Raw genomic sequence first — 15779 nt, forward strand, 5'->3', positions numbered from 1 at the left:
ACTAATCTTATACTGGAGACAGCAAAATTTAATAGAATAATTCAGCTTCCTGGAGGATCTATAGACAACTTTCCTAATAATCTTCACATCTCGTTAGAATTTAGTGATTTATGATCAAAACTGATTCAAGACTGAATTACAGTCAAGAATTTTGATTAATCCCTTTCAGGGTTATTGCAATCAAAAGCCAATCTGACATTGGTAAGATATATTCAATTAGTGGTGGAAGCTGAAATTCTAAAACAGCATGAGTAAATGATGGGAACAGAAAGCCATCCTTGCTCAAGAAGCTGATCAGGCTTTCTCAACTTTCTACAGTACAAAATTACTGAAGCATCACATGACAGACCAACAAAACATGCCTTAAATACTTTGATGCTGCAAGTTACTGTTGTAAATGTGAATTTAAAAAACAACACACACAAAACAGAAGTGATGTTCAGCTTTATTCCCCCAGTGCAACTTTTGTATAAAAATGGGACACTTTCAGTGAATATGCAGGAGTTAAAAATTATTCAGTTACAGAATAGGTAATGTTAACCTGTTGAAAAGGTTAACGCCTTTCCACAACATCTTTGGAACAAAACCCAGAATGCTGTGATGTACCGTCATAAGATCATATTGATTTATATGATGATATGTCAACTTTGGAAAATCAACCTCTCTTAAATGATGTTATTTACTGGGAAGATTGCGCTGAAGCTCATATCCCACTGCTCCTCTAGCCATCACAAAAAGGCTCAATGGTTCCACCTCTCATCTGATGTGAGCTCAATTCATAGCTGTTATGGCTGGAGGAACTCAACTCTCATTGCATCTCCCTGAAAAGGCTGACATCCCTGGCATCCACACTATCTTTAAAACACCTTGTCAAGCAGGGGCAGACCAAAGTTGCCCTGCACAGTTCATGGCTTCTCAGCATACGTGCAATGAAAGGGAAAATTGATGCCCTGCTTTGCAAACAAGGACCCAGATGTCCTACTAGATGGAATGGTACAAAGAAGGCACATACTCTGCTCCAGGACTGACAGATGAGGAAATGATATCCAACCCCGCAAACCTGGCCTGAGGCCAGACGTTGATTTGTTGTCTATATGGAGTCGGTGTAAGTTGCCATAAATAATGTCTGGAGATGAATGGAAGATTAGCATGACCTTACCTAAAAGGGCTTCAGTCTTGCATTAGTGTTAGAAGATTAGGAAGATAAGAATATTTATGAGCTGATATCGAGATTATGATTTCAATATGCTAGTCATTGGAAGAATAATTCTTTGGGAAGGGCTTAAGTTACACCAAGAGAACAGGATGTTAATATATTGGACTTTGGTCTTCAATTGTAGTCAATTGCTCACATGATTGGACATTAGGAGAATTCAGGTAACAGAGTCATGATAGTGTTTAGAATGATAGGCACATGTCTTAAACAGGGGGTCCTGCTCTTAACTCTAGGTGCCATGCATTAATTGGATGGATCAAAACATTGTTCAGCTTGGTATATTCTGTATTGTAAACTCTTCAATTCAAATTACAACATCTAATAACCAACTGTCAGACCACAGATGAAAAGTTGCATTGGATCAGCAACCTTGTCAACTGTAAATCTCTCAATAAGGCTCAGAAGCCCAACCAAAGTTGTTATTTTTGTATTAGTGAGGAAAGGCACTGATCTCCTGTCTACCTAATTCCTTGATGATTTTAATTGAGAAATGCATCATTCTCTGATCTGTGCTTACCCCCTCCGAGTGAATAATGGGTAAAGGTACCTATCCCTGTGTTGTCCTGGATCCTTGGGGGTTCAAGCCTGAAACAGTCCTTATAACGGATGGTGCTATCTTAATACCCAGAATAGTTCAATATTTTCAAGCCTTGCCTTCCATACACTAGAAGCATTTACGCGTAAATATTTCAGCCCCACGTACCCGGGGCTTTTATGACACACTGTTCTTTAATCTCAGTTTAATTCTTTTCATACCATAGTTCAATTATGTTAATTATTTTTAAGTGGAAGCAAAGATTTTCATGGTGTTGGATATACCTGATCAACAATTTTAAAAATATTTTTGATGCTGCTTTTTCCCACAGCTCTTCAGTGTCTTGATCCCTGTGAGGTTCATCAGTATATTCTTAATGTGTCACTGGGGGTAAAACAGGCAAACAGTTTTTAAAAGAACTTATTTTTGTACATACTACGTAGTTCCTCTTTCTGTTGGCTTTATTTCTGTAATAATTCATTAAAGTACCATTAACTTGGTACAGATTCTTTCATTTTTGAAATGATACTGTTAAACTAATGAGCTCTTTGATGTCAATTGATTTCAGCATTAGATTCCAATAAAGGGTTTATAATGTCGCTCTCATGTGCTGCTTCATACAGATTTCAGCCCCAGGTCAAGCAAATCACTGTTGTGCAGGATATAAAATCTGAGTGAAGACCTAAAATTCAGTTAATTCACTGCTGCACATCTGCTGCTACTGCCTTTACATTGAATTTGAAGGTCAAAATCAGAAAATTTCATATAAAAATACAAATGTCATTCACCTTATTTATTTAATTCAGGAATTCTTGCGTGCTACCTGAAGTTATAGATGTTAGAATTTTGTTGACTTTTATTCCAAGGCCATTAAACATCTAATGAATGGACCAGCATAATGTATCTGTGCTTAGACATCAGAGGATTTCAGCTTTTATGCTTTCTCACATCAGATTCGTCATTGAATTAACTCACTCAAGCACAGCAGCATCAAAGGCATTTCTCTTGCCCTCAAAATCACTGAATGTGAGAGAAAGAGAACCGTTGGTTCCCATGTAATATTATTAAAGATGACCCTGTTGATAATTTTCCTCTCCACACCAAAAAGAATTGCCTTCCATCAACACGTGTAGTGAGAGACACTTTTCAATTTGACTAATGCACCCATCTTCTTCCTATTTGGAAAATACAACACTTCAAAATTGCTTCGCTAGCTATGAAGCATTTTGGCATGTGTTGAGGTTATGAAAGGAGCTGTATTTACACAAATCTTCCTTCTTGCCTCCCTCTCTCCTTCCTTCCTCTCTTCCTTCTTTAGTTTCATATAATTACAACTTGATATGGAGTGAAATATTGCAATATCCAAAGTAATTTATCGCCCATATCACCTACAAAGCAACAATTGGCAATGGATTGCAGCTCTGTGCAAACTGTCCCCTATCCAGATACTACTGTGCATCTCATGCCAGATCTTTTGAGCCTACATTTACCAAAAAAACTCAATTTTCTTTTAGAAGAGTAGATAAAGGCACATTTTTCATAACACTAGCTGCTGTTTAGCAAGTTTAAATGTCAAGAGTAAATGTTAGTGAATAGTTGAGAGTAGAGTGATTTGTGGGGAAAGGAAGTGGGTAAATGGGTAGGGTGGGTGAAGTAATTAGGTAAGTGGGAAGGGTGGCAGGTTGAATGGCTGGTTGGTGGATGAGGTGGTGAGTGGTTAGGGTGGTCAGGGTGAGTGGTCAACATGCCAGCAGGAGGTTCTGGGGTGCTGATCGGATCATTAAGAATTTAGAGAAGGCAGCTAGATGTGGTCAGGTCAGCGAGTAATAAAGAGGAATGACCTGGAAAATTAGAGCCAGTTGGAGAGATCATGGAGTTAGACAGGTGTCCTTTTGAAGTTTTGGAGGTTCAGTTCTGGAGTTACCCAAGAGTTAAGCCAGGAGTTTTCTTTCTAATATTTCCTGGAAATGTCTGAAGTCACCAATTGAAGTGTTAGAAGCCATTGCAAAAGACCCCAGGGAGCAGTGGAATTTGCTTTTGGATGTTGAAACTTTGCAGGCAATTCCATAGACATTAGTGTGTCAGGGCTATAGAATAATGGGATCAATGTCAGACGAATGTGAAATGATATGTAAGAGGAAAGTGTTGTAGATGTTAGAAATCCAAAATAAAAACCAAGTAATAGAGAAACTTTGCATGTTTGGCATTATCTGAAGAGACAGAACCACAGTTAATTAATGCTTCATATCAGATAATCTTCAGAATGTGAAATGATGTAATAACCAATGTCAGAGTCACCTGATTCAGTGGAAAGAACTAGAAGGGAGCAGGAGCTCTAAACTGTAGCTTATTGAGTTTGGTCACTGATTGAGTTGTAACTATAGAGTTCTTCCTGCAAGTTCCATGGAGTCTAACGCCATTTCTTTGGAAGACTAGAATGAGACCCAAGCACACAACTACACAGGGTTCAGCACACATCTAAGCTTATACATCCAGTATCTAACAATCCAGAGAGAGTTAGACTTGATAATATGGAGTCTCCTCATTCATTTAGTAGCATATAGAGAAAATTCAAATTCATATTGTCAATGACTTTCTAACCACAAAGCTGAATTGGTGGAAAATCATAGGCATAATGATGGTCATTGGTCATCATGATCACATCATGTTTTAATATCCACTGCTAAGTTGAAAAAACTTGGTCAGCATGAAAAAACTGTCATGTGCTGTTAGTAACATTTCTTAAGCAGCCTTAATCACATTTATATTTGCTTTTCTCATATTGAGTGTGTCTTCTTCAAGTATGAAATAATGGACAATAAAACTTCGACACTGACTCTGAAGGACACGGAGCACAAAGAGAAACACACGCTTCTCTACTTAAGCTTTTTGTAATTGAAGTCAAAGAACAAGAAATAACACATCCTTAATGAAAAGCAGAAGTGAATAGATTTTATTTTAAATTGTAAATTCTAGACTTTCAAGTGGAAAACAATATTTTTGGATGTGAAGAATCAAAAGAATCCCAAAGGAACAATAAGAAGTTTGAGTTATCAGAATGACATAATTTATTCATTTTTAAAATTCATTGGTAGGATGTGGGTGTTGCTTGCTGCACCAAACATTGATTTTGCATCCCTAATTGCGCTTGAAAATGTGGAGATGCGCTGTCTTTTTAAACCACTGCCATTCATTTGGTGTAAATAAACTTACAATGCTGTTAGAGAGGTAGTTCCAGAATTTTGATCCAACAACACTGAAGGAACAATGGTGTATTTCCAAGTCAGGATGGTGAGTGACCCAGAAAAGAACTTGGTGGTGGTGGTGTTCCCATGTCTTGCTGTACTTGCCCTTGTAGACAGTGCTGATCATGTATTTGAAAATGCTATTTAAAGAACCGTAGTCAATTTCTGCAGTGTTTCTTGTAGATGGTACACAGAACTGCTACTGAGAGTCAGTGGCAGAGGGAGTGAATGTTTGTGGATGTGATGCCAATCAAGAGGGCTGCTTTGTCCTGGATAATGTCAAACATCTTGACTGTAATTGGAGACCCATTCATCCAGGCAAGTAACGAGTTTTCCATCATGTTCTGACTTGTGTCTTGGAGATGATTAATGGCTTTGGAAAGACAGAAGATTAGTTACTCACTGCAGTATTTCTAGCCTTTGAACTGCTTTTATATGGCTAATCCAGTTCAGCTTTTGATCAATGAATAACCTCAGGATGTTGATAGTGAGAGATTCAGTGATGGCAATTTTATTGAATTCTAAGGGGTGATGGTTAGATTGTATTTTGTTGGACATGGCTTTTTCTTTGTATTTGTGTAATGCAAGTGTGTGAATGCTCTCTAAAACCAGTCAACCCAACTTGGATATCATCTACTCTTGTGCATTTGGACATGGATTGCTTCAGTATCTGAGAAGTTGTGATCTATACTGAACATTGTGCAATCATCAGTGAAGCCCCTCATTTCTGATGGAGCAAAGGTGCTTAATGAAACAGCTGAAGATAGTTGTGCTAGACACTATCCTGAGGGACTCCTGCATAGATGTTCTGGAGCTGAGATGACAGATTTTCAGCAGTCACAACAACTCCCTTTATGATAGGTATGATTTCAGGAAGTGGAGATTTTTTGCCTTGTTTTCATTGTTATTGCATTCCATTTCCTATCCAGTTTTGCTCAGGTTTCATGATGCCACACTCAGTCATTGATGTCAAGAGCAATCACTCTCATCTCACCCCTGAATTTGCTCATGCTTGAACCAAGGCTGTAATGTGATAACAAGATGAATGGCAATGGGATGAACCCAAATTGAGTGTCAGTGAGCAGGTTATTGTTAAGCAAGTGCTGCTTGATAGCATTGTTGCTGATATTTTTCATCACTTTACTGATAATTGTGAGTTGAATAATGGGAAAGTAAGTGGCTGGTTTGGATTTGTCTTGATTTTTTGTGTACAGGGCAGAGTTAGGCAATTTTCTACATTGTTGAGTAAATGCCAGTTTTGTAGATGTACTGGAACATCTTGGATAATGATATGGCAAGTTCTGGAGCATGTTTTCAGTACAATAGCCTTTGCAGTATCCAGTCCCTCCAATTGACATCATGTGGAGTGTATCAAACTGATTGAAGATGAGCAGCAATGATCCTGGAGAACTCTGGATGAGACAAAGATGGATAATCCAGTTGGCATTTCCGGCTGAAAATTGTTGCAAATGCTTCAGCCGTATCTTTTGCACTGATGTGCCAAGCTCCCCCATTTTTCTCAATGTGGTTAGCTTTCTTCTCCATTGAGGTGTTTAATTGCCCACCACTATTCACAACTGGATGCTGCAGAACTGCCAAACTTAAACAATAGTTATCAACAGTTGGTTGTGGAATTCCTTAGCTTTCTCAAACACTTGCTGCTTGGCACACAAGTAGTTCTGTTTCTTTCACCTTTACCGGGTTGACACGTCATTTTTAGGTCTGCCTGGTGCTGCTCCTGGAATGGTCTCTTGTACTCTCCATTGACTCAGGATTGATCCCCTGGTTTAATGGTAATGATAGAATGGGGAATATGACAGGCCACGATGTTGTAGATTGTGCTGGAGTGCAATGCCTTTGATGGTCCACAGCACCTCATGAATGCCTGTTGAATTGTGAGATCCATTTGTAGTCTGTCCCATTTAACACATTGATAGTGTCACACAATCCAACCAAAGATGTGAAGTTCTCAATGTGACTTTGACTCTATAAGGACTGTGCAGTGGTCTCTCTTAACAGTATTGTCATGGATAGATTTATTTGTGTTGGACAGATTAGTAATAATGAAGTCATGTATGTAATTGCCTCTCATATTTTCCCTCGCCATATGCCATAAACCTAGTCTAGCAGCTATGTCCTTTAGAATTCAACCAACTCAGTCAGCAGTACTGCTGCTGAGCGACCCTTGGTGGTGGACATTGAAGTCCTCCACCCACAGTACATTCTGTGCCCTTTCCACCTTCAGTGTTTCCTCCACTTATCATTCTAGATGGAGGAGTACTTATTCATCAGACAGGGAGATGGTGGCATGTGGTAATCAGCAGGAGGCTTCTTCGCCCATGCTTGATCTGAAACATCATGGAGTCCAGTATCAATGTCAAAGATTCGCAGGGAAGTGCCCTCCTAACTCTATACTACTATGTCATCACCTCTGTTGGGTCTTGCCTGCTGGTAGAATGGTGATAGACCATAGAAGAATCATAGAGCCTCTGCAGTGTGGAGCAGGCCATTTGGCCTATCTAGTCCACATCCACCCTACAAACAGCATCTTACACAGACCCTTCTCCCATCCTATCCCTGAATTACCATAATCCAACTAGCCTGCACATCCCTGACACTATGGACAATTTAGCATGACCACTCCACCTAGCCTGCTCATCTTTGGATGGAGGCCCAAATTGGAGCACCCAGAGGAAACCCATGCTGGCATGAGAAGAATGTGCAAAGTCCACACAAACTCCCAAGGATGGAATCAAACCAGGGTCTCTATCCTGTGATGCATCAGTGCTAGCCACTATCCGTAGGACAGTTCAAATTTGCCTCCAGATGTTAGTAAGCAACAGTTTGCATGGTTGACAGAGCTGAGCTTTGCATTGTTGTTTCTGGGGTCTAGGTCAATGTCAGGTCTGGTTTAATTTCTTTCTTAAGGCTTTCTAGCATTCAATACAACCGAATGGCTTGCTAGGCCATTGCAGAGACAGTTAAGAGTCAACTACATTGCTGCAGGTCTGGAGTCACATGGAGCACAGATCAGGTAAGAACATTCCCAAAAGGGCATTTATAAATCAGATGTGTTTTTACAACAATTGTCAATGGTTTCATGGTCATCATTGAATTTTCAATTCCATTTCTTTTGTTAATATCAAAGCATATGGACGTACATGGAATAGTGTAGGTTAGATGGGCTTCAGATTGGTATGACAGGTCGGCACAACATCGAGGGATGAAGGGCCTGTACTGCGCCGTAATGTTCTATGTTCTATGTTCCATCCATCATTCCTGGTGGGATTTGAAAGCTGATACCCAGAACATCACTTAGATCTCTGGATCATTAGTCCAGTAACAGTATCATTATGACACCACCTCTCCATGTCTATAATAGAAAATATATCAGTAAATTAAGTAATGATATAAATGTGGCAATATGTATATATAGAGTATCACAGATAATTGTTTAGAAATGATGGTATTGCCCTCAACTTAGGGTGAGTTAAAAGATTTCCAAACAGAAGTCAAATGCATTACATTAACAGATATACATATTAGTTATGGTTTGGTGGGGCAGTTCAGTTCCTAATTATCTGTTGTGGGAAGTTATTAACTGAACAGTATGCTCCTCAGAGCCATTTTGAAGAACTGACAACCAGAATCTTCACAATTTTAACAGAGTAAAAAAAAATCTGACTTTTAATATGGGAAGTAATTTTAATAAACCGTCATTTGTCTCTTACTTCTGTCTATTTGAACTTAGTGAAGCTAGATTATGTGAGAAATCAAGCATGATAGCTTGAGTATGTGATATGTTATCAGATTTACTCTCTTCTAAAGAAGATTGCTATCAGAATTTAAAATTGGCGTGACTGAATGAATTTGACAAAGATTTCATCCAAATGCTTGTTAGAATCTTAGTAACGTGCTTATTACATTGCAAGAACATTTTTAAAATTCTGAACTGGTTCTATTCTTTATTTGCTGTCATTCTTACAGCCTGACCATATTACCTGAGGATGTGATTAATTCTACTTGTCTCCAACAGCCACAAATCCATTGCTTTGTCCACTTGTGATACACTTTTCATCCAGTTTACTTTTAAACAATTTGAAGATTAGTGAGGTATGAGTTCATTATTACCTCCTTATTTTTGACTCCTAATGGTCTAATCTACCAGTACAACCAGGACTTGTTTTAAAACCAGAACATGCTTTAGTTTCTTTCCTTGAAGATGTAAAACTCAGTTTTTCATAGAATTTCAATCCTTTCCTATTAAGCATGGTTTTCGAGATTCATATCTAACACAATAGAATTATTTCCCATAGTCTTAGTAACAAGAACTAGAATACATTGCACAAGATATGTTGCTTATGCAGGGCTCTGTCTGGTTTCAGCAAACCATCTTCTGATACACTCCACTGATCAACTCTATGTATGTGGATATATACGTAAGTGTATCAATGTGTATATTGTATATAGGCTGGATTTTACACTGAGTCGGATCTTCTCTTTCAGTGTAAAGTCAGTGGTAAACCCACCTATGCTTAGCTACCTCATTCTGCAGCTATTTAAGAACTATTGGACCTTTAGTTGAGTTTGGTCTTCTGCCCTCAGTGGAGAGGAAGTCAACTTTGCTCACTGCTTAATACACCACACCTCCCCACTAATCTATCAGCAATGTGTAACAATTGGAAATCAGACCTAATGTTCACATGCTCTATGTCAATCTCATGTATTTGCCAATACTGCCAGTTCTATACTGCACCTCGCAACTTCCAAATACATGTTTTCAACTGTTTAATCAGGAAAGGCACATCAATCAACCTCACTGCAATACACTCACTGATGCTCTCTCCTTTCTCTTATTTGATAGTTGGAGGGAACAGTAGAGAACCAGCAGGAGACAGGCACACTTGCATTGCCTCAGCCCTATGGAGGAGGTACTGTGAACTATTGGCCTGGCAGTAACTAACACCATTGAAATCAGTGTCATGGAGAATACCCAGGCTGATGGCACGTTTCCGCCTTATGTACTTCATAAAAGGCTGAAAGAGGCTCCTGAAATAAGGAAGGACTAGGTCACAGGAGAAATTTGAAAATGTGGGTGAGATGTTCAAATTGAAGCATTATAGGATCACAAGCCAATGTTGGAATGCCATTAAAGGAGTAATACATGATTTTTTTTTGCTTCATGTTGCCATCTGAACATTCTGGCTTTGGTATGGTATTACAATATGGTTCAATGTTAACTTTTAACTTGGATACACACAGCAAAGCCAGCTATCAGCGTCATAATATTTAGTACATGTTTTGCATGATAGTAAATCAAAATTTTTAGACCAGATAAGTTGTGCCCTTAAAATTTCAGTTCCGACTGAGATATTTGAACAACTCTCTGGACTCATAAATGAAAAGGAAAGGGGATTAGTCTCTTCTGTGAACTGTGTAAATGTATGCTGACAGTAAATCCCCTTCCTAACTTCTGTTCTGTCTGTTTTGCTTAGAGGCTGTAAGGCAATTTATTATTGAACACTAATCTGATTCATATTCAGCACTTTTTAAGGCAAAGTCGACAGCTTTTTGACACCGTACAACTGTATGTTGGATTCAAGAATCCTTGTCTTTCCAACTTACCCCAATGGATGTTTTTTTTTGAAAATAATGTTATTTGTGGGTTCTTGCAGAATGAATATCATTCTGTTAAGTCAAGAGAGATCACTATGTGTCATCTCATTATCATTTGTGAGTGCTATGAAACTGTGACTAGAAGTAATGGTGTAGAACTATAAATTTCTATTGAATTGAAAGTAAAGATAGTTGTTCAATAAATTAAAACTTTATTTTTTGTCTCTTGAACTCTATCAGCTATGGCTCAATGAATATAAGTTTCAGTCAGAAAGGTTCTGGGTTCAAGACTGACTTCAGAGACATGAGCACAAACATTCAGGCTGACATTCCAAAATGGAAATAAGCAAGAACTGCTCTGCTCTTTCTGATGGGAAGTTGAATAAAACTCCTGCCTGAGTTCTCAATGGACAAAGAGAGCCCCAGGGTAGTATTTTGAAATACCTGGCGTGTTCCCTATTGTACTGTCCAAAGTAACTCACACAGGAACTGCAACCAGATCCTGAATGAGGTTTCACGAGTTATTTTCATTCCAGATGTGATCTCCCAAATTGTCAAATTCCTGGCTGTCTTTCTTTCTGCCAAACCCCTTGGATGTTTAGAACAAGGTTAATTTGCAAAGGATCTCTTCCCAGTTGAAAATCTTTCTCTCAGACGGTGTGAAGTTTTCTTTTAAAATTAACTAATTTAACCAGGCTTTTTTGAGTTAACAAAAGTTTTTTAGTTCCTAAGTACAAGAAAAAATAATGACATATGATGCAGATGAATAGTTCATAAGTGAGAAAGGAGTCCAAAAATAGTTTAAAATATGCCAGTTTTCCATGCATCATTCATGAAGATAATTTGATAGTTGAATAGTCAATTTTTGAAATTGAATTGAAAGTCAATTGAAATCCTATTGCCTTGTGTGTTTTTGACAGTGGTTGGTTGGCAGCACTAATAAAGAAGTGTTTTTCAGTTGTTCTGGCTTGCATACTGGCTAAATGATTTGTAACACACAGAATGAGGGAGTAATTTACCTGTAATTCAGTGATGGGTAATGGTTAGCCCTTTGACTGTGACCTTCAGGGCATGTTAGTGCTTGAATCCATGTTAGTATACATATGTACATCAGCACATAAGCACACCTTCTTCCATTAACATACACAGAGCAGGATTGAACTGGCTTTTATCTTCGTGTGTATCCTCAAAAGGGGAAGATACAAACATGCTTATCACCCACACTGCTGTTTTGCTCACATTGTATTAATAGCCTGAGATAAGCTCCAGAAGATGAAACTTCAGTTTGTAATTTATTTTTCCCTTACAATGCCATCCCTTTGAAGCCTCCTTGACACCCCAGCAGGTGTGACATTCTGGGGTTTCTTACCAGACAGCCACTGAACTTACATGTGCAGTCATTTGTTTGGCTGTAGCAGTTCTTTTGTTGAGAAATAAAATACGTTGGAATTAAAAGATTTTTGTGTCATAGGTTGCTCAGATTTTGATCTGTGATCATAATACTTCTCCAGCGGCAGCATAGTAGCTCAGTGGTTAGCATTGCTGCCTCACAGTGCCAGGTTCGATCCCACTCTCGGGCGACAATCTGTGGAGAGTTTGCACATTCTCCCTGTGTCTGTATGGGTTTCCTCACCAAGTCCAAAGACATGCAGGTTAGGTGGATTGGCTATGCTGAATTACCCATAAAGTCCAGGAATATAAGCTAGTTGAATTAGTCATGGGAAATGCAGGATAACAGGGATACATTGCATCTGGATGGAATGGTCTATGGATGCTTGGTGTTTGCTGAATATTCTGCTTCCACACTGTGGGGATGCCATGATTCTGCATGATGAATTAAGTGAAATAGCAATAAAATGGTCTGAATGATTGACAATTTAATAGGGTTGTTGTGCAGCATATGTTCAGAATGACTTTCCTTTAAGAATTTTCATAAATGTCTTGTTACTCTAGGATTCATTGGTTCGGTACGGAGTGCATACTTGGTGAATGGGTATGGAATTGCTAAAAGTTGCCATGGAGGGTATGAGGGTCCATGGAGGTGTGTCAGGAAATGAGTTCCCATTGACAAAAGGAAACACAGTTGTGGCTGGGTAGTTGCAAGGGTCTGTATGAGTTGTCATGGATGGGATAAACCCAGAAATAACCAGTGGTCATGTGGAAAAAATATTCACCTGGAATGAATCTGGAATTCACTGGCCATGAAGTGGACTTATTGAACAGGAAGCTGAATAAGCACTTGAACCACTGCGATCAGCAAAACTATGGAGTAGATGGTGGAAAGTGGAATTGATATGAGGTAATTACTTCATTAAACTGGTGCAGATGTGAGGGGCTGAATACCTCTTTCTGTGCTATAATATTTCAAATGTGGCAATTAGGGTTAGTAGGCTTACTATTTACCATAACAATCTGAACAAATCCCAGAGAATGAAGGTGGAATTTAAACAAGTTAGTATTCGGCAGCCTCTGTGGCCCTTTCCAATCTGCACCACGGGATGGTGGATCTTTCTTTATCCTATGCCCTCCAACTAAAATCATGCCATTCACTGCCCTTTTTCTCAAGAAGGAAGGAAGGCCTGAACATTTCCAGACTTCAACCACTTGTCTCAAGGTGAAAGTCTGTTTCATGTCCTCCAGAGTTTAGAAGATAAGTAGTGATCTTATTGAAAGATGTAACATTCTTAAGTGGCTTGACAATGATTCTGCGGAATCGAGAACTAGAAGGAACTGTTTCAGAGTAAGAGGTTTGCCATTTAGGACTGAGTTGACAGATAGTTCTTCACTCTAAGGGTTGTGAATCTTTGCTATTCTCTACTTCAGAGAACTGTGGTTGCTCAGTCTTTGGGTATATCAAACATAAAGGCAGATTTTTGGATACTGAAGAAATCAAAGAATGTTTGGATAGGACAGGAAGATGGATTTGGGCACAAGAGAAATCATCATTTATTGTACGGCAGAGTCAGCTCAAAGGGTTGAGTGGGTTGCTCCTGCTCTCTTTCTCACGTTCTTAACTTACAAAGTATTGAGTTGGCTGAAATGTGCTCTACAATGTTTTAATCATAAAAGACCTTCTGTAAATTCAAGTCTTTAGTTTAATTGCACTCTGCACATGAGTGATTGTGACAGTGGAATATTTTACATATCCTTTTTCTTGCAACTGTTTAAACAATATTTTGGGATTTTAAACATGATGTGTTTTATAAATAGCATAACGTGCATATCATTGTTTAAGTGCAATGACAGTGAACAATCTTTATACTGCACTATTCATTTGTTATATAGAAAAATTAATTCATAAATAATCACATGCATGTTAATTTAATCATGGATATCAATGATTTTGAGGTTGAATAATATTAATGGAAGTGAATTGATAGAAGTGAAAGATACCAACAGTCTGTTTCAAAGAGTGATTCCCCTGGCAGTGAAGGTCAAGGACACCGCTCGGCAATATAAACTACAAGCTCAAAAGAAAAACATATTGAAAGTGAAGTTTAGGAAAGAGCATTCTGTTATATAAACAAAGTTAAATAAGCTGTCTTGTCACATTAAGTTCTTTACATAGACTAATTCCCTCATTCATTTAGCACTGTTCTAATGTATATATCAAAATGAATAATAATTGGACAAGGGAGATCTTTCAAGAATGAACACTCTCCCTTGTGAAGCTATTAATTGGAATGCAGAAAATGCAGCAGATTGAAGTATATCCCAGAGTCATTCTTTAATTTAAGACTAAGTAAAAAGTTTTATAGAGCCTTTGTTTATGAATAATGAACAGAATGCATTTAAGATTTTGTCTAAAGATAGTACTTTTTTGAGCTGAAGAATGAATAAAATATTTTCGAATTACAAATTACAATAATGTCAAAGGGTATACAAGAATCTCATGGCAAAATAAGGAAAGAATCCTTCCAACTTAGAATCCTTATGCTGACTTTCTTTTTCTTCAAAGGAATTCAAGTATGCTGTTTTTCATTCTGTTCCTTTTTATCCACCAAAGACCTTTACGCTGCCAAGGAAATAATGCGATAGCTAAACTCTTTTCCATGATACATATTTACCGTGGCTGTGCCTTTCTCTTTGATGAAGGTAAACCATGTCAATCATCAGGCCAGTTCAAAATCTGGTTTTGCAGAAGGTATAAACTAATTAAACCAAGCTTTTCAAAGTTGCTCCCACCAGCAAAATGAACATTAAAAGCAAAGAAATTATGTTTAATTTTTAAAAAAAATTAGATTAGGTTAACATAGAAAGGGTTATACTAGCTAGAGAAAAACTATGAATAAAATATAATAAGGAATGAAAGAATATTAAAACTTCACAAAAGCTAACTGCAAATACAATGTTAAGTTTTTTTGAATTAATGCTGTTTGTTTAAAACTGCCATTACAGAACAATTCTTGAGTTTTGAAAAAGTGATTTCAATAAGTTTTGTGTTATTCATAGCTTGATGGTGTATGGCCTGTAAACATACAAATATATCTACCCGGAAAGAAAGGATTTTTTTCTTGATCAAGTGTCAATCTTAAGTGTTAAGCTTCACCTTGCTTTAGAAATATTACTTTTGCTTGGATATTGTTTAATATTAAAGTTATAATGTATGTCTTGATGTCAGAAGAAATAAATAATTTTGCACTTTTGGAGATTCCATCCTCCACATCGAAGCTAAGGTCACATCTGTCCTCTCAAAAGACCAAAGGCACTATTTGAGGAAAGCAAAGCATTTTTCTGGTTCATACAAAGCTTAAGACTGCAGAAACCAGAAGTCTGAAATAAAAAAGTAGGAAATGTTCAACAGGCCAAGCAGCATTTCTGGTTGATGAAATAAAGAGATTATTTTTTATTCACTTGTGGGACATGGATATCACTGGCTGGCCAGCATTTATTGCCCAACCCAAGTTCCCCTTGAGAAGGTGGCTGAAGATTGGTATTTTGTAAAGCTGGGGATCAGTGGAAGAGGCCAGCATGGATTAATGGGAAAGTGATAGCATAATGGTGTTATCACTGGACTAGTAATCCAGAGACCCTGGAAATGTTCTGGGGGCCTGGGTTTGAATCCTGCCGTGGCAGATGGTGGCATTTGAACTCAGTAAAAGAAATTTGGAACTAAGAGTCAAATGTTGACCATGAAACTATTGTCAATGGTTGGAAAAACCTACCT

This window comes from Hemiscyllium ocellatum, chromosome 16 (assembly GCF_020745735.1).
Source record: "Hemiscyllium ocellatum isolate sHemOce1 chromosome 16, sHemOce1.pat.X.cur, whole genome shotgun sequence".
Taxonomy (NCBI): Eukaryota; Metazoa; Chordata; class Chondrichthyes; order Orectolobiformes; family Hemiscylliidae; genus Hemiscyllium; species Hemiscyllium ocellatum.